Source organism: Syngnathoides biaculeatus, chromosome 19, assembly GCF_019802595.1.
Source record: "Syngnathoides biaculeatus isolate LvHL_M chromosome 19, ASM1980259v1, whole genome shotgun sequence".
Lineage (NCBI taxonomy): Eukaryota > Metazoa > Chordata > Actinopteri > Syngnathiformes > Syngnathidae > Syngnathoides > Syngnathoides biaculeatus.
Genome location: NC_084658.1, coordinates 5,097,174 through 5,111,308, shown reverse-complemented (window position 1 = coordinate 5,111,308; position 14,135 = coordinate 5,097,174). Strand labels below are relative to the sequence as shown.

The window sequence follows — 14,135 nt, the reverse complement described above, 5'->3', positions numbered from 1 at the left end:
ATGCACGCCTGTAGCAGTGTGGATGAAATCTTCATTGTGTGTGCATGTTTATAATAGCCTGGCCTAACACGTCAATGTCCGGATTTGTTGAATTTCAATGAGGCTGTACTTATTTAGGAAGTTGACAGTGTATCTTTTTAAAATGCACACATGTTCACACACGTTCACACAGATCATGCCAAAAAGCGAGAGACACAGTCATCCATGTTTTACAGAAGTCATTATTTCTATCATTTCCGACAACCAGAAGCTGCGTGCAAATACATCCCCACCGTCACTTAATCTCCGTTCGCTGTCAGTAATCACATAGAGAATCCAAGAGGTGGCAAATAATTAAAAATATTCCCAGAGGCTGCTTTGGTGAGTGGAGTCTCACTTTTAATTAAGACGAGGAAAGAGACACACAGAAACTTGTGAAGGTGCACACAAACTTCCAAGTTGTGCATTTTTGCCAAGTATACACAGGCATGTGTTCATACCTGTGCCCACTAAAACACACATGCACACACACACACACTCATGCACACCCACACACATGCACACACACGGACACACACGCACACACAACCCATTGAGCGACAGGGGAAATAAAGGCTTGGTTTAAAGAGGACTTAGAGCTGTCCATATCCACGTTTGAGTCTATATTCACTGAGAGCTTTGTGTGTGTGTGTGCGTGTGTGTTTGTGGTCATCTGTGTGTCTGTGCACGTGAGAAGCCATGAATGATGCATTTGAGGTCTTTCATGTCAAATTTTTTTGATCGTAAGAAAGGAATGAGAAGAAGAGCTGTGAAGGCGAGGCAGAGAAAGAAATAGAGACACAAACAGGCGCTGATATAATGCTTGTAATGTAATAAAACCTTCCATCTGTCACTTAATATTCACACATTTGGCACAATGTATATCTCTCCAACTAGAAGCACACATTACAACAAAATACAGTATTTCTTCAAACAGTAGAAGGGCCCCTTTAGCTCATAGAAATACGCTAAATTGAGGAATCACAAGAAAGTACAGACTGGCATCTTACATGGCTTCTCTCGGCATACAGTGGAACTGGTCGGATGTCACTGTATCGCACACAAATCACTGTCAAATGTAACTGACAGTAAAATAACACACTTTCGGCATATTAGAGGTAACATTAACACACGATTCATGTTACGTCAGTCAAGATGATCATCCTAATCACGGCAATAGTTCGACAGTGAATTGCGCAATGCCAGCTGGGAAATTAGCGGCTTCACGATTCGTCACAGCTATTATAGAATATAGTCAAAGTGTAAATTCATTTATCTAAGTCTTAAACTCCGAAAAATAGATAAAAGGAGGATCAAAACTAAATGAAGGTAAGAAAAGTTCTGCTGATCATTTGCAGATAGTGACTTAATTTCCTGTCCAATATGAGTTTACCACATACTGTACACATGTTGAGTGAGCTGCTTTCAAACTTAGCAAGCATTTCCCACCTCCACTGCAATATCAGAGAATTCATCCTGTGAGATGCACGTTTCAGATCATCCTGCCTCAACTTGTTGAAAGCTAAGCCACGTATTCATTTTCCTAATGCCTGTCACGGACAACTTGTTTCATAATGCTTAATGTTGCATGTGTGTGTGATAGCGTATATGTGGCCACCTTGGCACCTGTTTTATATGGATTAATATTCTATGTGATTGTGTGACCGGTGCATTTTTTTTTCTTGCAATAAAATGTGCCAATGTGTACAATTTTTTTTTCCTGCTTCTGGTTCCCATCACTAGTGAAATGCTGGTCGCAGAAGAAAAACTCTTGGACTGAAGTTTTCACAATGTTTCAAAGTATGCATTTGCTGCACAGCTGTAGTACTGATGTCCAACTTGTTTTTCTTGTGCAAATTATTTCTTTTTAGACCAGCTCTCACTTGTTGAATTGCCCCATTTTTTAAATTTATTTTATTTCCGATTTTGTGTAATACTAGTTGGAGATACAATAGACTGTTTTTAAAAATAGTGTTTAAAAAAACATTGTGGTTGATTTTTTTTTTTTATTTATTTCCACCCCCTTAATATACACACACCACTATAATCTTTCACATTGTTCTCCTTTGCTTAGTGGACACCTTATTATCCTGCTGCAATAACATTTCACTATTTATGAAGATTATGCAGCTCTTAATGGACCTCTGTAGCCCGTAAATGTAGTGCTTGGTGGAAACATGGCACCTCCAGGTCCAAACTAGCACCACTTTTTTTTTCCTCAAGAGGGCATTTACTTGATAATGGGGTGACATGTTTATTGAGACTTGGTGTCTATGGTGTTGAGGGCACTATTTGAGGATGTTTGATAACTTTCTATACCAATTCTGATATTTCCTGGAAGCTGTCAGTATGGTTGAGTGTGCTGTGCAAAAGTTGTACACACACGCACACACACAGATACACCTACACTCACACACACACACACACCACACACACACACACACACACACACACACGCACACACACACAATATCCAATCCATTCACAAAGTCATTATGTATAGGATTTTCTATCATTTTTCCCATTGTGTGACAGCCATTAAGTACCCACTTCATTATCGAGCTACCATCGGCTAATAACAAAATAGACAAAGAGAATAATCAACACTCTCTATCTCCAGTGCTTTCTTCCTTGTCCCTATTGTGTATCTGCTCCCCTTCTCCCTAGTCATTTGGATGAAATCAAGGCAACATCATAATTTGACTGTGTGTAGATGTATGCGTCTGTCGGTGCGTGCAATACGAAATAACGTATATTTGCAATGTACAAAAGTACGTTTCAAGCATGGTATTCATGTGTGTGTGTGTGTTGGTGTGTGCGAGCGCAGATGAGATGCAATAATTGAAGGCCCTCCTGCCGATTTCACACAATCAAGATGGCCACACTGGAGGTGATGAAAGTGAATCAAAGATTGAAGGGAGTCTTAAAAAGGCTTTCAGAGCCGCCACCCCCATGCCTCAATTATCCCCACAATGGCTTATTAAAACCATACCTACCTTCACTACGTTGCACCATTTTTCTTTTCTTCCCTTCTTCCCGCTTCATGTAGCCGTATAGTTTTATTTCGAACCAGAACTTGTCTTTCCGCGCCATCCATGTCCTTCAAGTACTGTATTTTTGAAAACCCACTGCCCTTTGTCTGTAGATCTCCCCAAATCTCTGCCGCTGTCACCCTACCACACCACCTTTCCCTGAAGTGTTTTTTTTAAACCTTTTTAATAAAAGGACTCTTCTGCCAGCAGAGATGGATCTCATTGGTCAGTCTCAATGGGTTGTACTTGTTTTCTTCCCTCTTCGAATGAAAATAAGCTCATAGATAGGATCTTGTAGATGGATATGGCCCATTACTTAAAAAAAAATGGGTGGATATGTGCCATAAATTGTTTGCCAGCTCAGCTTTCACGTGCTGCACATACGTGCTGTCTTGGGCTTAGAGGGGATGGCAAAACAGGAGAGAACGAGGATGCGCCTGTTATTATCCACAGCACGTTTGTGTTTGATGTCGCCGCCATCATTTTCTCTCTGTGCGTCAACATCTAGCCAGAGAGCAGTTTCAGGATCACAGCGGCATGGTGCGGGAAAAAATATTGAATCAGTGCTTCCGCCAGCTTTTGAAAGCAGGGTTAGCGTTTGATGTTGTGACATCAGGTAAGATTGAGAGAAAATGAAAATATGTACAACCAAACAGTCACTCCTCTTCCTCCGACCCTGCCTCTCTGTCTTGCTCTCCTCTTCTCTTTTCACTACTTACCACCGTCTTTGTCTCATTTAGCTTGTCTAAAAATATAGTGATCCTCCCAAGATGTAAAGGGGGAGAAATGTTGACACGTGTGCTGCCTTTTCATCTAGCAGGCAGGCTGCAAGGAATCTTGGGGGAAATCAGTTGTCTTAATGACAGCCCAACGTGCGGCAGGGGCGATGCACAGCGCTGCCATTTGCCATACACGCAATAAATTATTCACATCAAAAACTCATTGTTTGTTACCTGACACAGCCGCACAGATAGGTGGAAGGATGATGGAAAGACGCAATGAATTAAACATCAGGGAGATGGAGTGCCTTGGCGCGAGCTGGGGAGATGCAGTAGGAGAGAGAAATGACAACAGAAATGTGCATTCAAATGGCTTGTTTAGAATCTCTAAAGATACTTTTTGTGTATTGAGCGAGAGATGCATTACGTTGAAAGAATGTGTGCATAGTTACATGTGCAATTTTATGATAACATGAATGACTGTTTAGAGTGCCCTTGCTATTATCTTCGCCATCACTGATAGGGAGTCAAGAATCTGAGTGTCAAAACAGGAAATATGTTACACAACTGCAGATACAGTCAAACCTTAAGGACAAATACACCAAAAGCTGTACAAGTTATAATCAAAACATGTGAGTGCATTATTGGACAAATGTGCCTGAGATAAAGACAAACAAAACATGAAGTTCAAACCATCATCTTGCAGTATATAACATCATATTCAAATGATCAACACTTTGCATATTTTGCTTTTTCTATAGTTTTTTTTTTTTTTTTTTTTTACAAAAATATTCATATAACACTTCAATTCCAGCAATACCGCAAGTTACCCTCCTGCTCTTCTAAAACACCCTCACGTTCCCTTTCCATCTGCATGTCACGTGTCTTCAAACGATATCTTAATTTACTTTTATGGATACTTGCATGACACATTCAGTGCCAATTGCCTCAACATTTCATTCATTTTTTTATGACTTTGGGAGCTTGAGACTTGACCAAATGACATGATTCTCCATTAATTTCCATGTGGAAATACTGTATGTTGTGAAGTTAGAACGACTTGAAAATCAATAAACGTCACAGACCAGCTCATTTCTGAAAAAGCACTACAATGTTTGAATATAGAATTTGAATGATTTTGTGGAGTTTTGTCCAATATTTACAAATTTAATGAACTGGCTGGAGGAGTAGGCAATTTAAATGCCCTCACATCCACTCAATGGTTGAGGTCGCACCATCACACACTTTGAAGAAGGTGTGTGGGGGACAACCAGGAGTCTACACAAAGAGAAACACATTGCGCGGGCTTTTAGTCTGGATCTTGGGATATATTCCGCAACCAGTGAACGGGTTGGAGAAATTCCCAACTTTGGAACGACGCCCCAGCTTTTTGTTGTCACTCACCTCCATTGGTTTCCTTTTAACCGAGGTGGCACTTAATTTTTGCAATGGGCCACATGAGAAAACGACAAACCAGATTGTAAAATGCATTCAATTGTATATTTTCAATAGCTGGTACTGGTAATTGGAATAAAAGTAATTCAGTCAACAGTGTTATAAATAAGATGTGTGAAATTGTGGTGTATATGTCAAAAATGATGATCACATCAGTGCAATTTATTTTTAATTTATTTAATCTCCATACATGCTGAAACTTGGAACTTGGAACGTTTTCACTACATTTTACGTCTTCAGTGACAATAATCCAGTCTGACTTGGGCTTGAAGAAGTTCTTTGAAACTTGGCTGAATATCTGAGGTGGTCATCGGTGATAGAGGATCTGTGTTTGGATTTTCTGAACTTCATCACTGAGAACGTCTGTTCACTTACTGTATGTAAATTTATCCAAAGATGACTAGAATCTTCTGAGCATGGCTTCACAGGTCTGGAAATTTCTCCTCTTTGGGGGAAGAGTAAAAACCCAGAACTGAGACTGACCTCATTTGCACTGAAAATATTAACTACAATATTCTCTTTACAGCACCAACAAAATGGTTTTACACAACACGTCCTGATGAATAATACAGTGTAAGTGTCATTTTTTGCACATGGTTCATTTCTGTAACCTTATCCTGCATTCTCTTCAAAAGTCCAACATATTTCCCAGTCAGATTTGGACACCCGTCCGTTGTCAATCCTGCCATTTTGTATTGGGCCCTCTGGAAACAAAATACTCAACCACCGATCTGTTGGTTTATGGTGGTAGTGGCAAAGAACCTTCCCTCAGTAATGGGTTCATGTGGCTAACGTGTATTATTCAGTTGCCTGGCACACCGGTCACTCCATGTGGGTTGTCAGTCTTGGAGCTGCAATCAATTATCTCAATTCAAACTAATGAATGTAATTTAACTCGAAGAGGCAACCTAAGCAATAATTAAAAAACAAACAAACACAAGTTGTTTTTTGATGACCAGCGTTCAAATCCCGCCCCTGCTTGTGTGACATTTCAATGTTCTCCCCGTGCCTGCATGGGCTTTCTCAGAGTACTCTGGTTTCCTCCCGCATCCCAAAACATGCATGGTAGGTTAATTGAAGACTCTAAATTACCCATTAGTGTAAATGTGAGTGTGAATAATTGTTGTTTATATGTGCTCTGTGGTTGACTGGCAACCAATTTAGAGTGTATCTCGCCACTCAACCAAAGATAGCTGGGATAGACTCCATCCCGCCCATGACCCTCCTGAGGATAAGCGGTACAGAGAATGGATTGCCAGATGGATAACTGGTTTTACCTCAATTTTTTAGTGTTATGTTTTCCTTATTGCAATGAAATAATAAAAGCATTGTCATATTTGCTGCAAATGCTGTATAAAATTCTCTGAGGCCAAACAGCAAGTCAGTTTAAAGCCGTCCTCCATTTGCTCTACTTTGCGGCTATGGAGGGAATTAGTTTGATGAGGACAGACATTAGCAGCAAGTGTAGCAAATTAATGTTTAAGCATTCTTTAAAAATGTATTACATTCAATACTTTATGAAGTGCAATGATAATAGCTTGTTTCACAGAGACATAATGGTGCATTTAACAATGTACTGCAATTAATACATGCCGCTAAGTGGCATTATGTTAATTTGCAAAATGAAAAATTAAAAATAGATTATACAAGTTGTTCAAGTGTGTATCCTCTTGACTGAAGAGCTCAAAACAAAAAAAAAAAAAAGGCGGAGGAAAAACATGCATTTATCAGAGAGTGATTAAGTTTAAGGCTATGACTCACTAAATATTTAACAGCTTTGCTTGGTGCAAAGTATATCATGAATTATAGATGACGAGAATGAGCATGTCCTGATGTAAGACAGTGTTTAAAAGACTTAACCTACAATGAGCGGAAGAGCAATTACCATTGTAACAAATGAAAGCCGACTTTGTATTCATTATTTCTAATTAATTTCTGCGAGTCCTCAACAACAGTACAAGAGCAAGGACTGTGGCACATTCATTGGTCTTTGACACTTTAAGGCCCTTTTGTGCCTGATAAATGCAGTCTGCTTTAAGTGACAGAAACACACAAAACACCATTGTCAATGCAAACGCAGCTCATTCTGGAGATACTTTCTATGAATGCCATTCCTCCTCCCACTTCCATAGTTTTTGATCCATATAAAGTGCCTTGTGAAAGTATTCGGCCCCCTTAAACCTTTCAACTGTTCGCCACATTTCCAGCTTCAAACATTAAGATAAAAAAATCAAATTTTTTTTGTCAAGAATCAACAACACGTGGGACACAATCGTGAAGTGGAACGTAATTTATTGGATATTTTAAACTTTTTTGCAACAAATAAAAACCTGAAAAGTGAGGCATGCAATATTATTTGGCCCACTTGCATTAATACTTTGTAGCACCACCTTTTGCTGCAATTACAGCTGCAACTTGCTTGGGGTATGTCTCTATCAGTTTTGCACGTGGAGAGACTGAAATTCTTGCCCATTCTTCCTTGCAAAACAGCTCGAGCTCAGTGAACCATTTGTGAACCATTCCATTGTAGAGTTGGCCTTATGTTTTGTAAATTTGTCCTGTTGGAAGATAAATTTCCGTCCCTGTCTCTGGTGTTTTGCAGACTACAACAGGTTTTCTTCCAGAATGGTCCTGTATTTGGCTCCATTCATCTTCCCATCAGTTTTAACCATCTTCCCTGTACCTGCTGAAGAAAAGCAGGCCCAAACCATGAGGGTGTCACCACCATGTTTGACAGTGGAGATGGTGTGTTCAGCGGGATGAGCTGTGTTGCTTTTATGCCAAACATATCGTTTTGCATTGTGGCCAAAAACTTCGATTTCGGTTTCAGCTGACCAGAGCACCTTCTTCCACATGTTTGGTGTGTCTCCCAGGTGGCTTGTGACAAACTTTAAACGAGACTTTTTATGGATATCTTTGAGAAATGGCTTTCTTCTTGCCACTCTTCCATAAAGGCTGGATTTGTGCTGTGTACGACTGATTGTTGTCCTTTGGACAGACTCTCCCACCTCAGATGTAGAGGTCTGCAGTTGATCCAGAGTGATCATGGGGCTCTTGGATGCATCTCTGATCAGTCTTCTCCTTGTTCGAGGAAAATGTTTAGAGGGACAGCCAGGTCTTGATAGATTTGCAGTGGTCTGATACTCCTTCCATTTCAATATGATTGCTTGGACAGTGCTCTTTGATATGTTTAAAGCTTGGGAAATCTTTTTGTATCCAAATCTGGCTTTGAACTTTTCCACAACAGTATCTCGGACCTGCCCGGTGTGTTCTTGGTCTTGATGATGCTCTGCACTTTAAACAGAACTCAGAGACTATCACAGAGCAGGTGCATTTGTACGGAGACTTAATTACGCACAGGTGGATTGTATTTATCATCATCAGTCAACATTGGATCATTCAGAGATCCTCATTGAACTTCTGGAGTGAGTTAGCTGCACTGAAAGCAAAGGGACCAAATAATGTTGCACGCCCCTCTTTTCTTTCTTATTTGTTAAAAATATATAAATTATCCATTAAATTTCATTCCACTTCACGATTGTGTCCCACTTGTTGTTGATTCTTGACAAAAAATTAATATTGTATATCTTTATGTTTGAAGCCTGAAATGTGGCAAAAGGTTGAAAAATTCAACTGGGCCAAATACTTTCACAAGGCACTGTACAACAGAGCCGGCATGACTTATCCTTAACTTTTAGACCTTCTTGAACAGAGGTCCTCAATTAAAGGTTACAGGGATCCAAATCAGGAAAATGTCTTTTTAGCTGAAGAAAATGTCATTTAAGATGGAGTTTTGGGATGAGTATGATCAATGACTTGAATTTAATCACAATGGTAACTTGGTACACAGTTGTGCCTTTTGTTGCGCTGCATAAATATTATTCATGCACTACAGACATCATTCTATTTTTTTCACGATTTTATCCCCAGCTTTAGAACCGAAAGCATTTTGTGATAGTGTTATTAGGACCCCTAATCATCTTACTGTTGAAAAATGAAGTAATACCTTAACATAAGAGTGGTGCTGCTAGCTTTCGCTCAATATACCATTTAAACTGTTGTTCAGACTAAATAGGCGATGAAGGCGGCTAATGTGATTATTGGAGTGTGAGGTAGAAGAATCATTGAGGGTGATGATAAATTAAAAATAATCAATAGTCATAGTGTGAGTGTTACATTAAAGATTTGTAAGTAGCCATTTCATTTCAAAAGGCTAAGACTTTGCTTAGCGATTTTCTAGCAATCACAACATTTTATTTCTTTGCAGCAAAGTGTTTCACTTATTACTACAGTAGATCATGCTGTATTTATTCTGAACAATAATTAAATCAAGTGTTCTAGAAGTTGTCAGTGGTCTTGAAGAACATTCCTCATTTCCCCTCACCTTGATTTGTAAAGTGTCCCAGGACTTTCACTACTCATTACTTAATGTCTTATTACTAAGAAATATGGAGGTGTACACCCAGCCCCCTGCATTCAAAGCCACTGTAACATCTCATGTGTGGTGTCTGAAATAATGTTGAATAAGCAAAAAAAGACAGACCAGAGATTCTCAGTTTTCAGTTCTTTTATGTATCACTCTTACAGACCTATGGTGATCAGTCTTGGTCCGTACTTTAAGGGCAAAAGGAATGCATATGAATTGACTACAATGATCTCTCAACACCTCTCATCTCCATGATTCATTCCATTATTCCATCTGATGCTGCAAACATGCCAAGAAAATCAGAATCCCATTGGCAAACCTCTTTCCCCTGTGCTTATTTGCATCCAAAGAAACTGTTTTATTCATTTCCTGACTCCTGTTTAATTGATTGTCTGTTTCTCCTTTCAATTTATATCCCCTTTTTTTGTTGTCGCCCCCTTTTTTTTCATCCCCATCCGAGTTGAATGAGTAAGTGCTTGGTTTCTGCGCTGGTGGGGCTACACAGATTTTAAGCCTATCTGGTTTGTCTGAGTGTAGTTCTATTGATCCTTGGCTGAGACATTAGATGTGTGCGTCATGTCAAGGGTTTGGTGACCTCTAGCAGTCTACCTCCAAGTGATAGCTTTGATAAGCCCCATCCCTCTCTTTGTTCTATCTAGAGCTCGCCGCTAACCTTTAGCCCCACTCTGTGTTTGAGCATGACCTTTCTTTCATGTGTAATACACACCACGTGCCACCCCGCCACGTAACACACTCATTCACACATGAGACTTACACACACACACACCGTTAGTCAACACCCTGAAGCATCAAATCCCATGGAACCTTATTAAAACCAACTTCAGTGGAATTGAGGGAACTTCTCAAAGTCTCAATAACTTGTATAATGTGTTGTATGAATGTTTTTCCCTCCTCATTTCCCCTCTGCTCAATCGTTAATGCCAAAAATCCCAAATGTCTCTCTCTCTCTCTCTCTCTCTCTCTCTCTCTCTCTCTCTCTCTCTCTCTCTCTCTCACTCACACACACACACACACATACACAAAAGACAAAAGTCCACTTGAGGCAACTGATGGGCATGCCTTATTTACTCGGCGCAACAACAAGCGGCATACGTGTGCACACAGCCATACTGTAGATGCTCTCATCCGGCACAGTTTTGTTTGATGTTTGCCAATCATCCAAGATCCCTCACAGCTTGCCCTGCCTCCTACCAAATAGCTGTCTTCATTAATTAAAAAAGAAAAGGCAGCGTTATAATAATTCCCTTTGCCTTCGCCTTGATGTCATGGAGGGGGTGTGTGGTGTTTTGTGGCTTTTCCCAACTTTGCTTTCATCATTGTCTGCCATTCCCCACGGCTTTGCCTTACTGCCATCAAATTCTCTTTCCTTCTTTTTGTCTTTTTATCCAATGAGAAGAACTTATAGAAAAGTTGCTGTAGCCCAACAGAATCTTTTTTTTTTTTTTTTTTGTGGCAGTGGCCCCTCTGAGATGAATTTATCATTTTGTGTGTATGTTTAATTATTGGTGGCTTGAAGTCACTTTATGGCTCAAGGCAGCCAAACGTTTGGTGTGTGGCTTGAGTTTATCCATCTATTCATTTTCTGAGCCGCTTAGCCTCAGAAGGGTCGCATGAGTGCTGGAGCCTATCCCAGCTATCATCTGCCAGGAGGCGGGCTACACCCTGAACTGGTTGTCAGCCAATTGCAGGGCACATAGAAACAAACAACCATCCACACTCATGATCGCACCTAAGGACAATTCAGAGTCTCTAATTAATGTTGCATGTTTTTGGGATGTGCGAGGAAACGGGAATTCTTTTCTGTACCACTTATCCCCATTCGGGTCACAGGTATGCTGGACCCCATCCCAGCTATTTTCGGGCAAAAGGCAGGGTACATTCTGATGTGGTCACAAGTTAATTGGAGGGTACAAATAAACAAACAACGATTCATATTCACACCTACAGGCAATTTAGAGTTTTCAAACAACTTACCATCCAGGGTTTTTCAGATGTCGGAGAAACCTGGAGAACTTGGAGAAACTCACGCAGGCACGGGTAGAACATGCATGACACAGGCAAGACCGGAATTTGAAATCCAGTCCGCTGAACTGGGAGGCAGATGTGCGAGCCAGTTGTCCACCGTGCTGCATAATGAAATAAAATACAATAAAATAAAACACACGTGAACACTGGAATTCCAATGGCCCTGAGGTTATTACATTTGAAATTGGAACAATTTTAGGAAAAAAACTGCCACCTGTCCCACAAAACCTGCCACGAGGTATAACCTCATGCAAAATGTCAGGGAATTATGGGAAATATCACCTTATTTTACTAAATGTACTGGAAAGTCTATTGTGAGATTTCAGGCTAGTGAGCATGATAGAAGGATTGATTCAACGTGTACGTTTTTTACTTTTTCCATCATAGACCACAGGCGGGCTTGCATAAAATTCTAATAAAGTGACATTTTAGCGCTACAGTCAAACAGTCCATTATCTGCACATCAAACATTGTACTTTATTTTAGAAGGTGTTTCTAAATCCAACTAGATCAGTGGTCAAACCACATCGCAGAAGGGAAACATGCTATTCACAAAAAGTCAGCCATGATGGACAGCATAAGCATAGCAAAAGGCCAAATGGCAGTACAGTCTTGAAGAGTTTCACATGCTCGTCACACAGGTCTTAAAGACAAACGTGGCAAGCAAGGGAAATGAGTGAGAAAGTGGAGCACACGTTTGCACTCTGTTTGCAAAGGCTAAACTTATTAGTGTCTTCTTAATGCCTCTAAGTGCAGATAGCATTAAGAAATACAGGGTAATGATGATTTGTGTTCTCTTCATCCAGGCGGAGGGAGAGAAGACCACTTATTCCACATAAGTGTTATAATTGGCACCTTATTGCATTAGGGAGAGAATGCATTGTGTGATTTCCTGGGTGTCATTTATGACTAATGGATTCTTAAGAATAGTAATCTAATCGCTGTCATTACTTCATCTCTGCTGTTTTCAGGAAAAGCAAAAAGTAGCAGGACTGAAGGACTTTGAGCCTTGGATGGAAATTCATCTCACCTTCTTAAAAGGGAGATAATCAATTATTGGGCTGTAATTTTCAAGGTGGATTATTCAAAAATTGTATTCATTATGTTTTACCGAGGTGGCACGGTGGAGTGTCTGGTTGGAGCATAGGCCTCACAGTTCTGAGGACCAGGGTTCAAATCCCGGTCCCACCTGTGTGGAGTTTGCATGCTCTCCCCGTGGCTGTGTGCGTTTTCTTCGGGCACTCTGGTTTCCTCCCACATCCCAAAAATATGCATTCATTGGACACTCTAAATTGCCCGTAGGTGTGAAAAGTTGTTTGTTTCTATGTGCCCTGTGATTGGCTGGCGACCACTTCAGGGTGTAAAATGGCATTCTCCCAAAAGGTGGGATAGGCTCCAGCATGTTCCCAACCTTAGTGAGGATAAGTGGTACAGAAAAGGGATGGATGGATATATATTTAAATATTAGCCAAATAGTAATTTACAATAAATGCATGATAATATCCGTTACGTTTTTTTTACATTTCATTTATGTTTATGTATAAGAGGCCCCGTAGCTCAGTGGTTAGAGCACTGGTTTGGTAAACCAGTGGTTGTGGGTTCGTATCCCACTGGGGCCTCTACTCCCTGAGAAGGGTTACGTCAGGAAGGGCATCCGGCGTAAAAATTGTGCCAAACATATATATGCGTTCATCTGAGATGATACGCTGTGGTGACCCTGAAAGGGACAAGCCGAAAGGAAAACAATTATGTTTATGTATGAACAACGCAAATTTCAAACCGGGGTTTTAAATTTAAAATGTTTGTCAAACTCTGATCTCATGGATCATAAATTTCACATGCCCTTTTCTTAATCCTTCAAATGTACAAAAAAAAATCATAATACAAAATTGTGTGCTGTGTATAGATAGTATATATTTGCAGGTGAGTTATAAACATTGGTTTTGCCTCAGTTTCTTCACTTCTGCTTTGGTAAATACGCTGCGCACTGCTTTATCCAGCATGTGCATTCATGTACCTTGTCAACATAGTATGTTCTAAATACACACCAAAATTAGATATATAAACACAAATATCGAAAAATCCAAATATACCCTGTTTGTTGTTTGCCATTTTCTTTTCCAGCGAGCCACTAATACGCTCTGTTCAATCATCTGCTCTGTGCTCTGGCATCTCTTTCTGTCGCAATAGCTGAACTGCTGCTTGGCTGAGAGCTACGAGGGGTTTGTTTCCATTTTCACTTGCCTCCATTCTGCTGCCGTGTCCCAAATAGAGGTGATGTTCTGTTTATTTTATTGATTCTGCGTTTTATCTGACCATCAATGCAGTGTTCATTCACCGACTTTATCAAAACACACTGGACTGCTGCTTTGAGGCCTCCATCAACCAAACATTTCTTTTCCACTATACAACGCAGAGGTTGGTGCACGGAGGATTGCA

General features: G+C 40.2%; 1 non-coding gene across 1 annotated transcript; it reads left to right on the top strand.

The window, feature by feature from the left end:
- Positions 1 to 13,242: 13,242 nt before the first annotated feature.
- trnat-ggu (transfer RNA threonine (anticodon GGU)) lies at positions 13,243 to 13,315 on the top strand. Its single transcript has one exon. It is a non-coding gene; the product is annotated as a tRNA-Thr (tRNA).
- Positions 13,316 to 14,135: the final 820 nt, after the last annotated feature.